Genomic DNA, 10141 nt, shown 5'->3' on the forward strand with positions numbered 1-10141 from the left:
CCCGCCCTGCCCCCCCACAGCCCTGCCGGTGCCCCTCACTCCCGACCCGCACCCCTGCTACCCCCGCCCCGCCCCTCCCAGCCCTGCCGGTGCCCCTCACTCCCGACCCGCACCCCTGGCCCCCCCAGCCCTGCCGGTGCCCCTCACTCCCGACCCACAGCCCCTGCTACCACCGCCCTGCCCCCCCACAGCCCTGCCGGTGCCCCTCACTCCCGACCCGCACCCCTGCTACCCCCGCCCTTCCCCCCCACAGCCCTGCCAGTGCCCCTCACTCCCGACCCGCAGCCCTGCTACCCCCGCCCCGCCCCTCCCAGCCCTGCCGGTGCCCCTCACTCCCGACCCGCAGCCCTGCTACCCCCGCCCCGCCCCTCCCAGCCCTGCCGGTGCCCCTCACTCCCGACCCGCAGCCCTGCTACCCCAGCCCCGCCCCTCCCAGTCCTGCCAGTGCCCCTCACTCCCGACCCGCACCCCTGCTACCCCCGCCCTGCCCCCCCACAGCCCTGCCGGTGCCCCTCACTCCCGACCCGCACCCCTGCTACCCCCGCCCCGCCCCTCCCAGCCCTGCCGGTGCCCCTCACTCCCGACCCGCACCCCTGGCCCCCCCAGCCCTGCCGGTGCCCCTCACTCCCGACCCACAGCCCCTGCTACCACCGCCCTGCCCCCCCACAGCCCTGCCGGTGCCCCTCACTCCCGACCCGCACCCCTGCTACCCCCGCCCTTCCCCCCCACAGCCCTGCCAGTGCCCCTCACTCCCGACCCGCAGCCCTGCTACCCCCGCCCCGCCCCTCCCAGCCCTGCCGGTGCCCCTCACTCCCGACCCGCAGCCCTGCTACCCCAGCCCCGCCCCTCCCAGTCCTGCCAGTGCCCCTCACTCCCGACCCGCACCCCTGCTACCCCCGCCCTGCCCCCCCACAGCCCTGCCGGTGCCCCTCACTCCCGACCCGCACCCCTGCTACCCCCGCCCCGCCCCTCCCAGCCCTGCCGGTGCCCCTCACTCCCGACCCGCACCCCTGGCCCCCCCAGCCCTGCCGGTGCCCCTCACTCCCGACCCACAGCCCCTGCTACCACCGCCCTGCCCCCCCACAGCCCTGCCGGTGCCCCTCACTCCCGACCCGCACCCCTGCTACCCCCGCCCTGCCCCCCCACAGCCCTGCCAGTGCCCCTCACTCCCGACCCGCAGCCCTGCTACTACCCCAGCCCCGCCCCTCCCAGCCCTGCCGGTGCCCCTCACTCCCGACCCGCAGCCCCTGCTAGCCCAGCCCTGCCCCCCCCCCCCAGCCCTGCCGGTGCCTCTCACTCCCGACCCGCAGCCCCCTGCTAGCCCAGCCCTGGCCCCCCCCAGCTCTGCCGGTGCCCCTCACTCCCGACCCGCAGCCCCTGCTACCCCCGCCCTGCCCCCCCCAGCTCTGCCGGTGCCCCTCACTCCTGACCCGCAGCCCTTGCTACCCCCGGCCTGGCCCCCCCACAGCCCTGCCGGTGCCCCTCACTCCCGACCTGCAGCCCCTGCTAACCCAGCCCTGCCGGTGCCCCTCACTCCTGACCCACAGCCCCCTGCTAGCCCAGCCCTGGGCTCCCTCCCAGCTCTGCCGGTGCCCCTCACTCCCGACCTACAGCCCCTGCTAGCCCAGCCCTGCCCCCCCCAGCCCTGCTGGTGCCCCTCACTCCTGACCCACAGCCCCCCATTCTTCCTTTTCCCATCCCCCTTCATGCCTCTATCCCCCTCACACACCACCCCAGATGTGTCCTCATCTTGATTCCCCCCCCCATCATGTTTCCTGTGCCCTCGTTAGCTCAGCTCCCTTCCCCCCCTCGAAGTCAGCTCCTCCACGGGAAGTGAAAGCTCTGCGGACCCCCCTTCTCATAACTCCAGGCACCAGGCCCTTCCGGGAGCCCGGCTTGCATCAGCTGAGGGGTCCCCAGAAGTGACTAAAGCGTCCCTGTGACGGGGGACGGGCACTGGGGCCTCATCCGGCTTCCTCTTTCTCTGTAAGAATCACCAGGCTCGGCTCAGCCTCTGCCCAGGCTCCCCTCGGCCCCGCACCCGACCTGCTGCTGCCCCCCGGCTCGCTGGCCCCCACCCCAGGCAGTAGGGACAGGAACTGTCCCACCTCCACAGGGACCCCAGCTAACCCACCCTCTCCCCTCCCAGGGCCAGGACAGAACCCAGGAGTCCTGACTCCCAGCCCTCGGCCCTGCTCTAACCACTAGCCCCCACTCCCCTCCCAGAGCCAGGGATAGAACCCAGGAGTCCTGGCTCCCAGCATCCCCCACTCTAACCCACTAGCCCCTGCTCCCCTCCCAGTGCTGGGGAGAGACCCCAGGAGTCCTGGCTCCCAGCCCCCCCCGCTCTAACCACTAGCCCCCACTCCCCCCGCAGAGCCAGGGATAGAACCCAGGAGTCCTGGCTCCTGGGAAGCGCACACGAGGGGGTCATGGGGGGGGGGAGAGCGTGGCCCACGGGGCTCAGGCAGTTGGTTCCAGTTCTGATTTTGCTGACCCAGGGCTGAAGTGGCTCTGAAGCTCTTTAGCAGAGACGGATTTTTCCATCACTTCCTTCCCCCGATCTGCCTCCAGCGGGTGCCTGTGGCCCCCCCCAGCCCGCCGCCCCAACACCTCCGCGCGGGCCCCTCTCTGCCCACACACAGAGCCCCTCACCCCCTTCCCTGCTTCCCTGGGCCCGCCAGTCCCGCCCTGGGGCCGGGTGGGAGCCGGTGCCCCCGAGAAGGGACAGGCCCCTGCCCCATTCCCTGCCCCCCCCGAGCCATCCAATCCCTGCCCTGGGGCCAGGTGGGAGCTGGTGCCCCCTAGAGGGGACAGGCCCCTGCCCCATTCCCCGCCCCCCTGAGCCAGCCAGTCCCGCCCTGGGGCAGGATGGGAGCCGGTGCCCCCTAGAAGGGACAGGCCCCTGCCCCATTCCCTGCCCCCCTGAGCCAGCCAGTCCCTGCCCTGGGGCCGGATGGGAGCCGGTGCCCCCTAGAAGGGACAGGCCCCTGCCCCATTCCCTGCCCCCCTGAGCCAGCCAGTCCCGCCCTGGGGCAGGATGGGAGCCGGTGCCCCCTAGAGGGGACAGGCCCCTGCCCCATTCCCTGCCCCCCTGAGCCAGCCAGTCCCTGCCCTGGGGCCGGATGGGAGCCGGTGCCCCCTAGAAGGGACAGGCCCCTGCCCCATTCCCTGCCCCCCCCGAGCCATCCAATCCCTGCCCTGGGGCCGGGTGGGAGCCGGTGCCCCCTAGAAGGGACAGGCCCCTGCCCCATTCCCTGCCCCCCCCCGAGCCATCCAATCCCTGCCCTGGGGCCGGGTGGGAGCCGGTGCCCCCTAGAAGGGACAGGCCCCTGCCCCATTCCCTGCCCCCCTGAGCCAGCCAGTCCCTGCCCTGGGGCCGGATGGGAGCCGGTGCCCCCTAGAAGGGACAGGCCCCTGCCCCGTTCCCCGCCCCCCGTTTCCCCTGTGCCAACGGGGAAGTTGTGTTGCATCACACGCTGGCATCTGGTTTTTCTAATCTTGTGAAATCACAACACGCTCTCCATCGCGTCTGCTCTGAGCCCGCCCACCGCCGGGCAGTGGGGGAGGGCGTGTGTGTTGTAATGTGTGTGTGTGAGAGAGAGAGGGAGAACTGTGCTCCTGTGTGTGCTGTGTCGGGAATGTGTGGTTGCTTCGGGTGCGTGTGTGTGTTGAGTGTGTGCATTGGGACGTGCAGTAGCCTGGGTGGACCTGTGGGTGGGTGTGTCTTTGGGTTGATGGTGTGCGTTTTGATGGGTGTGCATTGACATCTCTTGGGCTTGTTGTGCGAGTGTTTGGCAACGGCCCAGGATGTGCGGGTCAGTGTGTGTCTATGCTCTGGCAGCGTGTTTGTGTTGATCGTGTGTGTCTACGTCTATTGCGTGGGTCAGGCCATGTGTGACCAGTGTGTGTATTTTGTGAGTGCATTGACTGTGTGTTTGTTGCAGGCTGTAGGGGTCAATATATGCAAACACCGTGACTGTATTTTACAGGCATCTTTGGGGGGGGTTATTTTGTGTCTGCATCTATTACCCAGGGCAGGAAGTGCAAGTCAGCGCGTGTGGACAGTCAGACGTGTGTGTGTTTGTTTATTACACATCCGGAAGTGTAAGTCAGGGAGAATTTACATTCTGTGAGAGTGTTTATTCTCTGTGTGTTGCTGCATCGCACAGACCAGATGTGGGTGGTCAATACATGTGGGTTGCGTGTGTATTTTGTGAATGTTCTTATTTTGTGTGGGGATTGTCTATTGCACAGCTCAGGGAGTGTGGGTCTCTGTGTGTATTTATTCTATAGTGTTTGTGTGTGTGTAGGTCAGAGAGAGCTTATTTTCTATTAAGGTGTTTATTCTCTGTGTGTGTGCGTGGGGGGGGGTGTATTCTGTGTGTGTGTGTGTGATGCGCGGCTCAGGATGTGGGGATCAGGGGGGGTGTGATGCGAGGCTCGGGATGTGGGGATCGGGGGGGGTGATGCGCGGCTCAGGAGGTGGGGATCGGGGGGGGTGTGATGCGAGGCTCAGGAGGTGGGGATCGGGGGGGTGTGATGCGAGGCTTGGGAAGTGGGGATCGGGGGGGTGTGATGTGAGGCTCGGGATGTGGGGATCGGGGGGGGTGTGATGCGAGGCTCGGGATGTGGGGATCGGGGGGGGTGATGCACGGCTCAGGAGGTGGGGATCGGGGGGGTGTGATGCGAGGCTCAGGAGGTGGGGATCAGGGGGGGTGTGATGCGAGGCTCGGGATGTGGGGATCGGGGGGGGTGATGCGAGGCTCGGGATGTGGGGATCGGGGGGGTGTGATGCGAGGCTCAGGAGGTGGGGATCGGGGGGGTGTGATGCGAGGCTCGGGATGTGGGGATCGGGGGGGGTGTGATGCGAGGCTCAGGATGTGGGGATCGGGGGGGGTGATGCGCGGCTCAGGAGGTGGGGATCGGGGGGGGGTGTGATGCGAGGCTCAGGAGGTGGGGATCGGGGGGGTGTGATGTGAGGCTCGGGATGTGGGGATCGGGGGGTGTGATGCGAGGCTCGGGATGTGGGGATCGGGGGGGGTGTGATGCGAGGCTCGGGATGTGGGGATCGGGGGGGGTGATGCGCGGCTCAGGAGGTGGGGATCGGGGGGGGTGTGATGCGAGGCTCGGGATGTGTGTGTGTGTCTCTGTTGCACGGCTCAGGGTATGTGTGTGTGTAGGTTTCGGAGTGGTAGCAACTCCCCCCATCTTTTCCTGTGCTGTGTATTTATCCTGCTACTGTGTTTTCCACTCCATGCAGCTGAGGGATCACAGAATCACAGAATATCGGAGTTGGAAGGGACCTCAGGAGGTCATCTAGTCCAACCCCCTGCTCAAAGCAGGACCAATTCACAACTAAATCATCCCAGCCAGGGTTTTGTCAAGCCTGACCTTAAAAACCTCTAAGGGAGGAGAGGTTTCAGAGTAACAGCCCTGTTAGTCTGTATTCGCAAAAAGAAAAGGAGGACTTTTGGCACCTTAGAGACTAACCAATTTATTTGAGCATAAGCTTTCATGAGTTGCATCCGATGAAGTGAGCTGTAGCTCACGAAAGCTCATGCTCAAATAAATTGGTTAGTCTCTAAGGTGCCACAAGTCCTCCTTTTCTTTTTAAGGAAGGAGATTCCACCACCTCCCTAGGTAACGCATTCCAGTGTTTCACCACCCTCCTGGTGAAAACGTTTTTCCTAATATCCAACCTAAACCTCCCCCACTGCAACTTGAGACCATTACCCCTTGTTCTGTCATCTGCCACCACGGAGAACAGCCTAGATCCATCCTCTTTGGAACCCCCTTTCAGGTAGTTGAAAACAGCTATCAAATCCCCCCTCATTCTTCTCTTCTGCAGACTAAACAATCCCAGTTCCCTCAGCCTCTCCACATAAGTCATGTGTTCCAGACCCCTAATCATTTTTGTTGCCCTCCGCTGGACGCTTTCCAGTTTTTCCACATCCTTCTTGTAGTGTGGGGCCCAAAACTGGACACAGTACTCCAGATGAGGCCTCACCAATGTCAAATAGAGGGGAATGATCACGTCCCTCAATCTGCTGGCAATGTCCCTACTTATACATCCCAAAATACCGTTAGCCTTCTTGGCAACAAGGGCACACTGTTGACTCATATCCAGCTTCTCATCCACTGTCACCCCTAGGTCCTTTTCTGCAGAACTGCTGCCGAGCCATTCGGTCCCTAGTCTGTAGCGGTGTATGGGATTCTTCCGTCCTAAGTGCAGGACTCTGCACTTGTCCTTGTTGAACCTCATCAGATTTCTTTTGGCCCAATCCTCCAATTTGTTTTGGGCCCTCTGTATCCTATCCCTGCCCTTCAGCATATCTACCTCTCCTCCCAGTTTAGTGTCATCTGCAAACTTGCTGAGGGTGCAATCCACACCATCCTCCAGATCATTAATGAAGATATTGAACAAAACCGGCCCCAGGACCGACCCTTGGGGCACTCTGCTTGATACCGGCTGCCAACTAGACATGGAGCCATTGATCGCTACCCGTTGAGCCCGACAATCTAGCCAGCTTTCTACCCACCTTATAGTCCATCCATCCAGCCCACACTTCTTTAACTTGCTGGCAAGAATACTTTGGGAGACGGTGTCAAAAGCTTTGCTAAAGTCAAGGAACAACACGTCCACTGCTTTCCCCTCATCCACAGAGCCAGTTATCTCGTCATAGAAGGCAATTAGATTAGTCAGGCATGACTTGCCCTTGGTGAATCCATGCTGACTGTTCCTGATCACTTTCCTCTCCTCTGCGTGCTTCAGAAATGATTCCTTGAGGACCTGCTCCATGATTTTTCCAGGGACTGAGGTGAGGCTGACTGGCCTGTAGTTCCCCGGATCCTTCTTCCCTTTTCAAAAGATGGGCACTACGTTAGCCTTTTTCCAGTCCTCCGGGACCTCCCCCGGTGGCCATGACTTATCCGAGATAATGGCCAGTGGCTCTGCAATCACATCCGCCAACTCCTTTAGCACTCTCGGATGCAGCACATCCGGCCCCATGGACTTGTGCACGTCCAGCTTTTCTAAATAGTCCCGAACCACTTCTTTCTCCACAGAGGGCTGGTCACCTCCTCCCCATGCTGTGCTGCCCAGTGCAGTAGTCTGGGAGCTGACCTTGTTCGTGAAGACAGAGGCAAAAAAAGCATTGAGTACATTAGCTTTTTCCACATCCTCTGTCACTAGGTTGCCTCCCTCATTCAGTAAGGGGCCCACACTTTCCTTGGCTTTCTTCTTGTTGCCAACATACCTGAAGAAACCCTTCTTGTTACTCTTAACATCCCTTGCTAGCTGCAACTCCAGGTGTGATTTGGCCTTCCTGATTTCACTCCTGCATGCCCGAGCAATATTTTTATACTCTTCCCTGGTCATGTGTCCAATCTTCCACTTCTTGTAAGCTTCTTTTCTGTGTTTAAGATCAGCAAGGATTTCACTGTTAAGCCAAGCTGGTCGCCTGCCATATTTGCTATTCTTTCTACACATCAGGATGGTTTGTCCCTGTAATCTCAACAAGGATTCTTTAAAATACAGCCAGCTGTATTTTAAAATACAGGAAGTGGGTTTTAGCCCATGAAAGCTTAGGCCCAAATAAATCTGTTAGTCTCTAAGGTGCCACAAGGACTCCTCGTTGTTTTTCTGTGAGTGTGTGTATTCTGTGTGTCTATTGCCCAACTCATGGTGTGTGTGTATTTTCTGTGTGTGTCTATTGCACAGCTCCGTGTGTGTATCTATATGGGGGGAGGTGTATATTCTCTGTGTGTCTGTTGCACAGCTTAGGGGGCTTGTGTATGTAATCTGTGCATGTGAGAGAGAGTGTGTGTGTTCTCTGTGTGTGTCTATTGCACTCCTGGAAAGGTGTATATACACAAACCCAGGAACCAATCCCTGCAACAAAGCCCGTTGTCAAGTCTATCCACATATCTATTCAAGGGACACCATCATAGGACCTAATCACATCAGCCACACTATCAGAGGCTCGTTCACCTGCACATCTACCCATGTGATATATGCCATCATGTGCAGGCAATGCCCCTCTGCCATGGACATTGGCCAAACTGGACAGTCTCTATGCAAAAGAATAAACGGACACAAATCAGACGTCAAGAATTATAACATTCATAAACCAGTCGGTGAACACTTCAGCCTCCCTGGTCACTCGATTACAGACCTAAAAGTGGCAATTCTTCAACAAAAGAACTTCAGAAACAGACTCCAACGAGAAACTGCAGAACTGGAATTAATTTGCAAACTGGACGCCATTAAATTAGGCTCGAATAGAGACTGGAGTGGATGGGTCATTACACAAAGTAAAAACTATTCCCCCCCTGCTAATTTTTTCCCCCGTTGTTACTCACAACTTCTTGTCAAATGTTTGACATGGGCCACCCTGATTATCACCACAAAAGGTTTATTTTTCTCCTGCTGATAATAGTCCACCTTAATTGATGAGTCTCATTACAGTGGATATGGCAACCCCCATTGTTTCATGTTCTCGGTGTGTATATATCTTCCTACTGTATTTTCACTCCATGCATCCGAGGAAGTGGGCATTAGCCCACGAAAGCTTATGCCCAAATAAATGTGTTAGTCGGGTGCCACAAGGACGCCTCGTTTTTTTTGCCGATACAGACTAACACGGGTACCACTCTGAAACCTCTGTGTGTGTGTGTTGTGTGTATTCTTGATGCGTGTTTATTGCACAGCTGGAGGGGTGTATACACACTCTGTGTGTGTGTGTGTGTGTGTGTGTGTTCTCTGTGTCTGTATTGCACAGCTGGGGGGGGTGTACTCTCTGTGTCTATTCCGTGTGAGTAACACTAAGAATACACAAACACAGATATCTATTGCACAGCTGGGGTGTGTATACAGTGTGTGTGTGTATTCTTAGTGTGTGTTTATTGCACAGACGGGGTGTGTATATACACTGTGTTTGTGTGTGTGCTGCACAGCTGTGAAGTGTATACACAGTGCGTGTGTGTGTTTGTGTGTTGCACAGCTGGGGTGTGTGTATACACTGTGTGTGTGTTGCACAGGTGGGGGAATGTATACACAGTGTGTGTGTTTGTGTGTGTGTGTTGCACAGCTGGGGGTGTATACACTCTGTGTGTTTGTGTGTTGCACAGCTGTGGTGTGTGTATACAGTGTGTGTGTGTTGCACAGCTGGGGGTGTATACGATGTGTGTGTGTTTGTGTGTTGCACAGCTGGGGTGTGTGTATACGCTCTGTGTGTGTGTTTGTGTGTGTGTGTTGCACAGCTGGGGGTGATATACCCTGTGTGTGTGTTGCACACTGTGTGTGTGTTTGTGTGTTGCACAACTGGGGTGTGTGTATACACTGTGTGTGCGTGTGTTTGTGTGTTGCACAGCTGGGGTGTGTGTATACACTGTGTGTGTGTTTGTGTGTTGCACAGGTGGGGTGTATACACAGTGTGTGTGTGTGTGTTGCACAGCTGGGGTGTGTGTATACACTGTGTGTGTGTGTTTGTGTGTTGCACAGCCGGGGGAGTGTATACACAGTGTGTGTGTGTGTTTGTGTGTTGCACAGCTGGGGTGTATACACACTGTGTGTGTGTGTTTGTGTGTTGCACAGCTGGGGGTATATACACAGTGTGTGTGTGTTTGTGTGTTGCACAGCTGGGGGAGTGTATACACAGTATGTGTGTGTGTTTGTGTGTTGCACAGCTGGGGTGTGTGTATACACTGTGTGTTTGTGTGTTGCACAGCTGGGGTGTATACACAGTGTGTGTGTGTGTTGCACAGCTGGGGTGTGTGTATACACTGTGTGTGTGTTTGTGTGTTGCACAGCCGGGGGGAGTGTATACACTGTGTGTGTGTGTGTGTGTTTGTGTGTTGCACAGCTGGGGTGTATACACAATGTGTGCGTGTTTGTGTGTTGCACAGCTGGGGGTGTATACACAGTGTGTGTGTGTTTGTGTGTTGCACAGCTGGGGGAGTGTATACACAGTGTGTGTGTGTGTGTGTGTGTTTGTGTGTTGCACAGCTGGGGGAGTGTACACACAGTGTGTGTGTGTGTGTTTGTGTGTTGCACAGCTGGGGTGTGTGTATACACTGTGTGTGTGTTTGTGTGTTGCACAGCTGGGGGAGTGTATACACTGTGTGTGTGTTTGTGTGT

Source organism: Caretta caretta, chromosome 14 (genome assembly GCF_965140235.1).
Source record: "Caretta caretta isolate rCarCar2 chromosome 14, rCarCar1.hap1, whole genome shotgun sequence".
In the NCBI taxonomy this organism is placed as follows: domain Eukaryota; kingdom Metazoa; phylum Chordata; order Testudines; family Cheloniidae; genus Caretta; species Caretta caretta.